The following is a 13,851-nucleotide window of genomic DNA, read 5'->3' on the forward strand; positions in this document are numbered from 1 at the left end:
TTATAAACCCAAGGGATTAATATTACTAACCCAAAGAATTAGAAAACTCAAAGGATTAATGTTATAAACCCAATGGATCAACAAACCCAGGGAATTATTAATATTATAAACACAAAGGATCAATAAACCCAAGGGATTATTAATATTATAAACCCAACAGATTAATATTATAAATACAAATAATTAATAAACCCAAGGAATCAATAAACCCAACAAACTAATATTAAAAACTAAAGCGATTAATAAACCCTAAGAATTAATATTTTAAACTTAATGGATTAATAAACCCAAGGGATTATTAATATTATAAATCCAAGGAGCTAATAAACCCAAAGGTTTAATATTATAGGCCCAAGGAATTAGTGAACCTAAGGGATAAATATTAAAAACTTAAGGGATCAACAAGCCCAAGGGATCAATATTAAAAACACAAGAGATTAATAAAGCATAGGAATTAATATTTTAAACCCAAAGGATTGATAAAATCACATGATTATTAATATTATAAACCACCACCGGGTAAGAGGTTGAGACTACATACCACCTCACCCCGCCATTTTTGTCTCCTTTGCCTGTTTGTTGCTCCCGTTGTCCACCACATTTCTGTGTTCCAGCCTACTTTGTTCTCTACTGCATGCAGGTAGCTATTGCCACCTCAGGCCCTCTTGGGGTTATTCCTTCCCTTCTGTCCCTTCTTACCTCCGCCTGTCCTATTCCTTTACCAACACTCTTTCATGAGTCCTCATCTCGGGATGTGCCTCGACCGTTCTATCCACCTTTACTCCACATCACTCCCTACGTCCTCCCGGCTGCTCTTGCCATGTACTATCTGCCCTTTTGCTGCCACTTGCCATCCCTTCTCTGACCCTCTGCCCGGCCTCACTCCTACCCTCAACCATCTCATTCCTTGATTGCCCCTCTGCTGGCATCTCGGGATGTGATCCATCCCTGCCGTGCTCCGTCAGCTGCCCCTTTTGCCATTTAATCATTTCATTTCACTCGTGTGTCCTTTCTGTCATCACCAGTTGTGTCCTTTCCCTGCTTCTGCAACTTTCTGCATTTTTCTGAATATTCCATTGCCTCCTACCTTGGTTTTCTGGGTCTCTATTTCCATCGTTATCAACTACAAGGAGTTTCTATAGTTGCACCTTCTCCTCCCAGTGAGGGAGCTCTGTCCCTCCAAGATCCATCGGCCTTCCACTGTTTTGACTCCCCCAATTAGCCAGCCAGTCTACCGGTCCATTTCCTTTTCTCTTTACATGTGTAGGGAGAATATAGTCTACTTTGTTTATCAATTTCCCTATTTCACTAGTCAAACATGCTGTTCTCCAGCTTCGGCTGATCTTTTCCACCGGTGTATTGTTTTGCAGTCATTTTACCATGTCGACTACCAGTTTCGAATCTCCTTCAATATGAAGATTCTGATACTTTTCCCAGATGGAAATTTCGAGTCCACGTTTTAGCGCGTGTAACTCAACTTCATTGTTCGTTGCTTCTCCACAATCCATCGCGTAAATTCTCAGGGTGGTTCCTCCATCGTTCCTGAATAATCCCCCTATTCCTGCTTCACCCGGATTACCTTTTGCTGCCCCATCAAAGTTTAGCTTGACAAAGCCTTGGGGTGGATGCCTGTAAATGCTAATCTCCTCGACCTCTCTGGTTTGAGGTTTTCTTTTTGTTCTATCTGTCATGCTCTGCTTTAATTGTAGGTGTTGCAAGATTCTCTCCTTTGTTTTGTTGATTTTCCAGTCTTTGTCATTCCACTGTTCTGCTAAAATAGTTTCTCTGATATTTTGTGTGGTTTGCTTCCATATTTCAACTGAGGTTCTCCTGTCTTTGTTGAATATCACTCTGTTTCTTTCCTTCCAGATATTCCAAAGCATAAAACCTATGGACAGCGTCCACGCACGGTTTAGGATCTGGTTCTGGTAAGGTTTTATTGGCCAATTTTCCAGTGTATTTTTTATATTATTGTAGTTTCTATGACTATTTTCAAACATTTGCTGGTGATTTCTCCACAGGTTGCAGCTGACGATGCAGCTGTTGGTTAGGTGCTCCATTGTCTCCTCCTATTCCTGGCATAATGTGCATCGCGAGGGTCCCTGCATGCCTTTCTTCCGTATTTGATCCCAGGTTAGTGCACGACCATGATGTAAAATCCAGAGAAAGAAAGCTACTTTAGGCCAAGTCTTAATTTTCCAAATGTTTTTCCATTTTTTTTATTCTATCGGTCGATTGTGCCCTGCCTTTAAATGATAACCTTCTGCTATAGAGAACGTTCCTTTGATTCGAGTTCCCCATCATAGTATGTCCTTCCCTATTTTAACTGCGACTTTCCTAGATGCCATTTCTTTGTTGTAAGTTTCCTAGCTTGCTATCTCTGGGGCTGCTACCCAATCATCCTTTTGCTTCCAATTTTTCCAGTATTCCCCTATACTTGGCTTCCAGAAATTTATGACCAATTCACCTTCTGTTCGGGAGGTAAATTCATGGATTTCTTGGAGGGCTTCTTTGTGGATACGATTTTCTCTCTGTTGCCAATATTCCTCCCAGAACTTGGTGGTGTCACCCTCTCTTACTTCCCAGAAGCTGTAATCTCTTATTAGATCTTTATTGGTTCTAGCTAAGTTCCATATTGCTGATCCTTTTTTCTCTGTTTGACTTCTCATCTTGTCTTCTGGCATCTCTGCTGCCTCGTATTTCTTCTCCCATATTTTCTTCCACAGGTCCTGCCCTCCCTGTATCCACTGCCACCACAGTTTTTCTCCCATCACTTGGTTGAGGGTGTAAGGGTCCCGCAGACCTAATCCTCCATCTTTGATAGGTTTGCTGAGCCATTCCCAGGAGAGAAATGCCCATTTTTGAGTTTTACTTGTTCCTTGCCATAAAAATTTCTTAAACATAGCTACTAATTTTTGACAGATAGATTTAGGGATGGCTTGGCTAGACATCTGATATATTGGGATGGATTGCAAGACTACTTTTAATAAGATTATCTGGCTAGGGGTATTCAGAGCCCAGAATGTGTTGAGTATGGAGCAAGATTGTTTAGAGGTCTTTGTTTCAATCGGATGTATAGTCTAGGAAGTTTGTACACCCCTCCATGTGGGAGGGTGCGGGGGGGACTTGTCCCCCCCGTGGGGGTCCGGGGGTCAGTGGTCCCCCGGTGGGGGTTTCAGGGGCAGCGCCCTTGAAGCTAAAAACAAATGCAAAGTTGCCTGGTAAAAGTATAGTAATTTCTAGTCAATCTGGGCCGTTCATTAGGCGGATGAGCTGACGGTAGAACTTATGTTTAGTTTAGGCTTTTTTGCCCTAGAAGGCAACCCCTCTCTTAATATGAGGGCATTATACTTGAGGCTATGTAATAGATGTGTATTCTCCAAGCGAGAAACATAGAGGTGAGATTGTGAGAGAAAACAGAGGATATTACAGCAGATCTGCTGTAGGTTGTGTCTCTTCATTTTGCTAGATATTGGAAAGGAAGGACTGGCTGTTCAGGGTGGACGTAGCCCAGACTGGGTGAACCACGTATTTCTGTGTCTCTCTTGTTTTATGCTTTTTTTGTGTTTATATTTCTGCAATATTATATGTGTTCCATTGCTTCGTAATATACAATTTTCTAAGAGAATGTCCAATTATCTATCTTCTTTCATATCCTACCTATAAGAGGTCCCCAATTTGCTACTCTGTACTAATGTTCATTAAGCATGATGTCGAGATACTTAGCTGGAAAACTTCCTATTCAAAATCCCATTGTTCTTGCTAGGAATCTTTGGGATGCTACTTGGGTGTTAAAGAAGAAGATTTCTGATTTCTCATTATTAATCTCTGTCCCTGAGGCTTTCATAAACTCTGAGAGAATTTTTAGAATCTGTTGGGCTTCCTTGAGAGTAGCTTGTTCGTAGAGCATGACATCATCTACGAATTGCTGATGTGTTATAGGAATTTCATTACCCCATATGCACAATCCCTTTATCTATTCATTGGCCAGACGCGCTTTCACCAGCCAAACCTTCTGCTACTAGAATGAATAGGAATGGGGAGAGGGGATCTCCCTATCTGAGACCTCTCATAGGGTTAAAAGCTTCCGTTGGGGATCCATTTAGCAGGACCGACATCACCGGGGTATTAACCATTGACATTATCCACTTCACCCATCTCTCGTCAAAGCCATAAGCCTTTAGGATACCCCCCAAGTATTCCCAACTGAGATGATCATAAGCCTTCGCTAGATCCAATTTTATCAGCATACCTTTGTTTTTGGAATTTTTCAGTGAGTGTATTACCTCTTGAGAAATTACTATACCATCCGTTATTTGTCTTCCTTTAACAAATCCAGTTTGCTCCTGAGCTATGAGGTCAGGTAGGATTGGTTTTAATCTATTTACCATTATTGTAGCCAATATTTTGTATATTACATTACATAGAGCTATTGGTCTGAAGCCCTGGGGTTCTTCTGAGTTCTCCGTTTTCGGAATCAGAGCAAGGAAGGTGGTGTTTAGGGCCGGGTGCATTCGCTTCGTGCATCTTGATTCTTCCACTAGTTCCACGAGGTCCTCGCTCATGAAGCTCCAGGAGGTTTGGTGGAATTATATAGTGAATCCGTTTGGCCCCAGGGCCTTGTTCTTCGCCATTTTTTTACTACTTCCTCCACTTCTTCTTTCGTGATCACCCTAAGTAGGGCCAGATTTTGATCTCTGGTCACTTTTTTAGGGATATATTGGCAGACATTAGTTATTTCCTCCTCCCTTTGTATATTAGGTTCAATTAGGATCCCTTTGAAGTGGTCTACTAGTAACTTCTCCATTTATTTTTGTTGAAGTATCTTGTTCCCTTGACTGTCTTTGAGTGACAAGATTCTATTATGCTGTCTATGACTTAACATTGATTTGTGGAAGAATTTTGCATTTTTCTCTCCTCCTTTCAGCCATTGAACCCTTGATTTTTGTTTCCATAGAATTTCTCTTTGCTTTCTTCTTTCCTCGATTTGGGTAATCACCCTCCCTTCCTCCTCTGCCAGCTCCGCACTTCTTCCTCCCTCTATGATTTGTTGTTGGATTCTCTTCATTCTTGCTTGTAGTATTTCTTTCTCTTTTTGAATGTTACCAAATTCCTCTCTGTTCCATTTCTTTATTTTTCCTTTTAGGTCCTTTAGTCTAATTTGGAACGTATGCATTTTGTTTCTACCTTCCATGCCGTTTTTACTCTCCTGCCACCAAGTTTTCATTTTGTCTATGAAAGTTGGATCTCTTAGCCAGAAGGCCTCGAACTAGAATGGCATGTTTTTGTTCTGAGGATTCATTGCAATCTCCAGTTTAATACGCCAGTGGTCCGACCCTATAGACAGAAGAATGGAAGCTTCATAGAAGATATCCTTTCCTATGATTTGTTCAGAAGCTAGGAATCTATCCATCCTTGATGCTATTTGTCGGTTCCCTCCTATTCTATTATTCCAAGCAAATTTTCCATTTATAGTTGGAATGTCCACCATCCTTGATTCCATTTGCAAGTCTCTGAATCTCTCCATCTCTGGGTCCTCTCGCTGAATTCTGCCTTTCTTCTCTTCTTTGGAAGTTGTCATATTGAAATCTCCTGCAATGATCCACATCTGTTCCTTATGCATATTCCCAAGCTTTTGCATATGAGTGAGGAAGCTACCTCAATCGACTGGGTTGTGGGGCCCATAGACTTCTGAAACTAGAAACCATTCACTTTTCCCTATGTGTCTAAATTTTCCTATAAGGATTCTGGGCATTCTTATCCACCGGTCTGTTATGACTTCTGCTGGGTTCCAGAGGACTGCAATCCCTCCCGCACTTCCTTTAGCATCTGGGGTTACTTCATATTTAAGTTTAATTTTATTTAGGATTTCCTCCATCTTCTAACTGGAAATTTTAGTTTTCAAGATCAGCATTATCTGGGGTTTGTCTTTTCTCAACCGTTCTGCAAGGTGTCTCTGCTTCCCTTTACTATTCAGACCTCTTCTATTCCAGGATGTAATAATCATTGGGGGGTTTGTTTGAGGTTTTGGAACATCGCCGAGAGTGGAACCACTCGCCCTATGTTTACTAGCATTTCCCCCATGAGCTAGATTGAATCCTTAATGTTTTTCCTGCCTTGTTTTTTTTCTTCCTTTTAATTTTCCTTGCTGGTCTAGTCGACTTTCCTTTTGACTCTCTTGATGCTCTTCCATCTTTTCTTTTCCCTTTCCTTGTTTGGCTTGATATTGCTGAAATTTTTCCGCATAGAGTCTTTTTTGATCTTCAAGGATAAATCGCTCATCTAGGTTTCTCCATTCATTTAATAATTTTCTCAGGACTTCTTCTTCTATGCTTAGGTCTTCCCCCCTATTTATCTCCATTTCTGTCACCATATTTTCTGTCTGTTCTTCCTGTTCTTTTTCTTTTTCTGAGATATCACTTTGTGCTTTTCTCTTGGTGTGGGTCCTTTCACTACTTGAGCTGCTTTCTTTCTCTTTGTCTTCCTGGTATTCCATAGTTTGATCCTCATCGTCCCCTCTTCTTGGAGGATTTCAAAGCTGTTTGATTTGCCTGGGTGTGTTTGCTGTTCCTTTTTACCTTCATTAGAGTTTTCTTTTGTTGGTCTTCTTCTACTCTTCACCTCCTGGAACCCCTCCTGGTCTGTTTGTTTTTTTCTTCTGCTGCTTACTTTTTCTCTCCTCTTCTTCCACTGTTAGTGGGCACTCTTTAACCAGGTGTCCATATTCATGACATCTTCGGCATCTAAAGGGTATATGTTCATAGTCCAGGGTTTGCTGCCATACCTCTTCGTGGTACTCTAACTCCATTGTATCAGGAATCGGGTTAGCAATATTCATGTATACACATATCCTAGCATATGAAGTATACCTTCCTTTCTTTGTAGTTTCCGCTATTTTCACAAAACTCCCTATCGTGTTTCCTATCCCTTCCAGAATTTCTGGGTCCTAGAAGTCCATTGGTAAGCCGAATAATCTAACCCATACCGGTGCTGCTAAATTTTTTTCCTTATCAGGGTTATAGCATTCTTCCCAATATCTCATGAATAAACCAACATTTTTTTTCACATGTGGTTCATGGATACCCATGGTCAATGGGCAGCCGCTACGTCCACGGTAAGAACTGGGTAGCTCATACCCCGAAGGGGAGCACACCCCTCGGCCTATGCTGACCTGACCCCAAGAGCTTTCGGGAATTGACCCTGTGACCTCCCGATTGGCGAGGCACTGATTTGACCGATTGAGCTAACTCTTGGGGCTAAAATAAACCAGCATTATAATAGAAATAAGGGCCATTTTCAAAGACTCTTTCTTTGTTTTGCAGGTTTGAGAAGATTACCATAAAGAAGTCTTTTGCTCCTAGCTTCAGCTCGATGTGTCCTAGGGTTGCCATTTTTGCTGAATCCATCTGGTGAGGTCTTTTTCTGGCAGCCAAACTCCAGCGAACTTGCAGATCATGGCATGATCTTTCATGTAGCTTATGTACCTTTCCGGTTTGTTTGGCGGGATTATGAACCGTGGTTTCTCCTCCGCACATGGTAGAAATTTTCCCCTTTTGCTTGCCTGCCAGGACGCCCCTAGGATAGGGCCTACGTTCTGCTTTCCTGCTGTCGAATGACTTTTTTATCCTTCGCTTGCCGCTGTGTTTCGGTAGGAGGGGATCTCTCCCCTCCTGACCTCTTCCATCATTGTTGTTACTCTCGGTTTCAATGCTTGTCTTTTGCTGTTACTCTCGGGTTTCTTCTCCATTGTTTGTCTTGGTTTCTCCCCGTCGTTTGAATATATATATATATATATATATATATATATATATATATAGATATATTTGAATACTATTAATGAATATATATAAATTAAATGATGAACATGTATAAAAGTAAATTTTAATAAATATAAAAAATATTTGTTTTATAATACATTTTATATTGTAAATATTTTTAAAAAATTATAACAACTAGCTATATTGTTATTTTATTTGAATTTATTATTATCAATAAATTTTAAATAAGATTAATATATGATTTAAACATATATAAGTTCCAAGGGTTAGTTTACTTGGATCTCTGTCGTTAAGATACCTATTATTATTGAGAGGTTACTAGTTCAATTCTCTTCACACTCTCACTATTAGGCTTCATGGTTAAGCCTACAAGAAGCGATCCCTTCATCTAGATTTTCCTAGTACAAATATTTTGTGAATGTAACACTTACGAGACTGAGAACCACATACAAAAATGAGTTATATATATATATATATATATATATATATATATATAATTTTTTTATAATAAGAACAACATACTAAAACAACAATAATAAGCAATAAAATTTCAATGTCATAAATAAAAACTAAGCTCAATATTTTTTATAATTAAATTCAAAAGAAAAAAACATAACTATCTTTGAAATAAATTTCAACCTTGTATCCATAATTACTACTAATAATATTTTATATAGGTCTGACAAGAACAAGAAAAACAACAATATGCAATAAGAGTTCAATGTCATAAGCAAAAACCAAACTAAATTTGAAATTAATTGATATGACATTTTTTAAAATTAAACTGAAAATAAAAAAGACATAATTACTTTTGAAATAAATCCCAACTCTTTATCCATAATTACTATTAATAATATTTTATAAAATTTAAACCTTTACCATTAACTTAATAATTATTGATAATTAAATTAATATTTTAGAATTCCTATTTCATCATAAATTTATTTTTTATTAAAATAATATATAAAATATTATTTTTTATTAAAATAATAATATATTATTTTAGTTTACCATGCAAAAAAATAATTTCATTACTACACTAATATTAAATTATTTTAAATTCGAATATAAATAAATAATCTTGAAACACTTATAAGTTATCGCTTATTATTTTGTATATTTTATCAAAAGTGTAACTTGGTATTAACATGCACATGTTGGTATCTAATATAGATTTGGGCCACTAGATACATAGAAAATGTAACTTATTAACTTGCACACATGTTGGAATTTGATATAGATATGGGATATTGGATTGAGTTAATCATGGAAATTGGATCCATTAAAATGCAACTCTGCCTAAACTGTTGCATATGTTATAACCGATATGTGTCTGGAAAGTTGAATTAGGTTAACTATGGCTATTGAATCCATCAAAAGTGAAACATTCCACCAATTATGGGTTGTTTATCTACACTAGTATCAATCAGATATGCAAGTATGTAAGTCACATGTTGTGGGAGGATGTGGGGAATGGACCTTGCGTGTTTTCGCAACCACTGAAAAAATTCCACGGGGAAAAGTGAAGTTGAAGGGAGAATCTTTCCATCATTTTGGAGTTTAGTAAGTTTCCATGTGAACCATGGAGCAAAGGTAGAACCCAAAGGAAGAAAAAGTACTTGCATGTGTGCTAAGCGTTTAAGGGAAGGTGTGCAAACTCACTACATTTTCAATGATAACGGAGGACTATATATATAAAATTATCTAAGGTTATGATTAAGTGAAAGATAAAATATCTAATTTTAAGGTTATTATTAAGTGAAAGATGAAATTGATGTATGAAGGTCCATTGTTTAAAGGATAAGGGACCTAATTGTTTGCAACGATTTGACTCCTAATGTATAAGAAGGAAGAAATATTTTACTCTCTCTAGTTTATGACCTATGTCTTCTTAAGAGGAAACACATGATCTTAATCCTTTGTAAGTGTGTGTGTATGAGAACTAAGAAATACACACACATGTACTTACCAATCAAAGAAAAAGCACAAATGCTACTCGTATAATTGTATGATAGTTACATAAACGAGTTACTTGTACTTTTAGTTGATTTAAAGTACTAAGATAGTGAAAAAGCCCATAACTTTTTAAAATTTTCAATGATTTTTTTGTTATCAAATTGGAAGGAATTTAGGGCACTAAAGACATTTTTGGCTAGTGAAAATCCATGAAAGATATGTGTACCATTGATACAAAAAGTGTTTATAGTTTAACTAAAATAGCTCGGAAAGAGATTTCTCATGATATATTACAACTGTGAAAGTGAGTTAGTGAGAGTAAGTTATGACTAAAATAATATAAGGGGAAAATTGGGGATCATTTTACTTCCAAAATGTGTAACTCTTCAACTATAGCTTATATTGTGACACAAAATAACTCCAATAGAAATATCTTTCAGAACAAAGCACAAACATGGAGAAAGAATTGATTTTGGACATATAATGTTTCAAGGAAACAAAAAGATGTAGTAGAATAAGAAAAATTCTGAAAATTTGGCCAAAAATTTACATGGCATACACATTAACCATAAAATTATTATTGAGCAAACAAATAGCTAATAGAGAGTTATGAAGAAGTAGAATACATCTTTCAACCCAATCTTTTTATTTCAAATAAGGTCAATTGGTGGCCTGTAGGAGTAGAATTATGAGGATTGGAAGTATGAAAAATGCCCAGGTGACTGATAGTCATGAAGAAGAGGCTAGAGGTATGAATTTTAGCATGGGTAATGTTGACACAAAGTCAAAAGGACATGGAACGGGTAGGTTAGAGAATAGAAACTTAGAGGAGACCGTGAGGATTCCCAAAATGGAGGAGCTCAACTATAAGAATAATAATGAAAGGTTAATGAAGGAACAACATCAAAATAATACTTGGTTTCTATAGAGCTTAAATATTTTACAAAGGTGAATGGATAATATATTTTCTTCAAGTCAAGTATACGAACACAATTCAAAATTTAGGAGAGAGGATGTTGAACATTGAAGGATTTATAGGAATGTTGGTACCCATCGACATCACTCATGAATACATTCAACTAAGTGAGCTTATGTTTCCTCATAATATGGGATTAGTCTACGTATATCACTATTTAAACAACAAAGAAGGAAACATGACTTGGATAGCTTGCAAGGAAACCTTAGGAAGAATAAGGCTCGTACATTTGATGGTGAGGATAAGTAAGGAGAGGAAATTGAATCTTCATTGCTAAATATAAGAATGTAGCTCTAGTTGTATAATTACTAATCCAACATAGAGGCTTGAATTGTAATTTACCACTTGAAGTGAAAATAAAATATGTGGTGGAATCAACTCAATGAAATCAAAAACTTGAATGTGAGGAAAATATCATGGAGGAAGTTTAAAAGGTACTTGAAAAATGAGTATTTGTCAGAACACTAATATGAAGGAAAAATTCAAGGGTTCTTTCCATTTAAGATGGGGAGTATGAAAATGGAGGAACATGGAAGAAAATTCACCGAATTACTGAAAAATGTTTGTTTAATTAAAGATGAAAAAAATACAATGATTTGTAAGAGGGTTGTCGTCATTCTATGGTGAAAGAGATAAATTTGAAGATCCAAATACTTCCACGAAGTTATGTAGAAAGCAAAGTACTTTTATCAATAGAGTAGGAATAAGCTACTCTTCCAAAAATTTGGGGTGACATGAAGAGGGCCAAGTTGGAGCAAGGAAGGAAGCGATATATACCTTCATTCTTCAATGGTAGATTTTAAAAAAATCCACATTCAAGAAAACTGCGCAAACATGTTTACAAAACAAATATTATTAAAGAAGTTGTGATTGTGTTTAACTTCTCTTGGATTATAAAAGAAGTGATAAAATGACCCTGACAAAGTATCTATTATAGTATCATCAAGGTGGGAATTATTAAAATTTATGACAACGACTAAAAGAAAACTACATTGTATAAACCAACATTTTGTTCAAGTAAATATGTGGTAGTTTCTATGATGGGTGGAAATTCATGTAATGAATGTACATGTGCCAAATTACCTAAAAATACCATACTTTTCCATGTGTATTTCCTTTACACATTGTTATGCCTTAATAACATAATTTGCGTTGTCTAAGTGTTTCTTTTATTATATTGTAACATTACTTTCTTGAAAACTATATTTTATATACTTGCAATTAGATGTTAAATTTAAAAATTATATAATACTTATAACAAGAAATAATTGCATAGAGAGACACTCTATAGCTTAGTATGGGGGAGATGTTTTAATGTCTGTAAATGAGTGCAAACATCTAAGTGTTGGTTCAATATGAGAGAAATGTTGTAGTATCAAAAAATAATAATAAAAAAACGTAATATTGGTAGATATATGTATTATGGGGGTTTTAATAGAAATACAAATAACAATATTTTTTTTATTTTAAATTTTAATTAATTTTTTTTTTTTTCTCTAGGAAGAAGCACTTTATAGCGCAATATGGGAGAGATGTTGTAATATCAAAATAATAATAATAATAATAATAAAACATAATGTTGGATCAATTAAAAAAAAATAAACTTTTTCCATTCAAATTTGTTATGTTATAATGTTTTTTTTCTTGTTGAGAGCCACTCTATAACCTAATATAGCAGAAATGTTATAGTGTCAGCCCAATATGTGAATGTGAGAGATGTAATGTCGGTAGATAAGTGTGAACATTTAAATGTGTAACTTAATAGATGTTGTAGTGTCAAAAATTAATAAAAATAAAGTATAAAGATAATAAATTGATACAATTAAGTTTGTGATATTGTAAATTTTTTTATTAAAAAAAAATTATAGGGAAAAATCATTAATACATGTCACATTAATATTAATTTAAATAATAATAATTCATATGCATAACTATCAAATTTTAGAACATATAATTAATAATATGTAAACATTTAATACATTTAATTAATAACCATTTAATTAAAACTAAAAACATTTTTAAATATAGAAATATAAAAAATATATAAAATAAAAATAATAACTATAAATTAAAATCAATTTGATATATTTTAAGAATTCAAAATATATATATAATCAATGCTATACATATCATATTAAAAACATCAAATCAAGAAATTTATAAAACGTGTATATATGTATGTACTTTTCATAAAATAAAAAGTAATAATATTTCTAAATATAGATATGTGAAATTTATATAAATAAAAATAATATTATTAAAAACGAGCAGAGTTCCATCCTAACTCAAATATACAACACTTTGAAAGGAACTAAATCAGGGCTAAACTTTTTTTCAAATTTTAAACTCAATAAAATATTTTCATGATAAGAGATTTGATCTCTTTTAGAACTTAGATAAATCCCAAATTAAATTATATGTATACTAATATAATGATAAATCAAGTAAAAAAATTAATACTTATAAAAAAATAATATAATACCATATCTTAGTTAAATATAACTATAAACAAACAGAAATATATTTATATATAAGAAGATATATTTAATATATATCATTAAAATAAACGATTGATACTTGAAATACATATGTCAACCTTAGAAATGTATAAAAATATATTTTTAATCATAATAAATAATACAATACTATATTTAATTTAATTATAAACAAAAATAATCTTATATGGGTGTTTTTAAAGTAAATGGATAGGGATAGGTTTCCACTAAGGGGATGTGGCAGCCCATTCTCACAAGTATATTAAATGACAATCAAGTTATTAATACCTCACTTGATATAAGAGGTATGTTGGATCCTTAATTCTAAGACCGTGTACCACAGTCGCCATGTCATTCTAACAGAAAAGCCTTGTCCTCAGGTGGGAGATGAGGGGCACTTCTGTCTTTATAAATCCAACTCTCCTCATAGTGTGAGCCTACCTAAACTCTGATACTGGACAACCCTTTGTATGTTTAATTGTTATATCGGGCACTTCTGTCTTTATAAATCCAACTCTCCTCATAGTGTGAGCCTACCTAAACTCTGATACTAGACAACCCTTTGTATGTTTAATTGTTATATCCTCAACTTAGATATTTCTCTATGGGGTCTCTGGCAGTTCAATCGAGTGAAAACTTGTTAGGC

This window comes from Pinus tabuliformis, chromosome X (genome assembly GCF_031772625.1).
Source record: "Pinus tabuliformis cultivar Carrire ecotype Pingquan chromosome X, CPIR1, whole genome shotgun sequence".
Lineage (NCBI taxonomy): Eukaryota > Viridiplantae > Streptophyta > Pinopsida > Pinales > Pinaceae > Pinus > Pinus tabuliformis.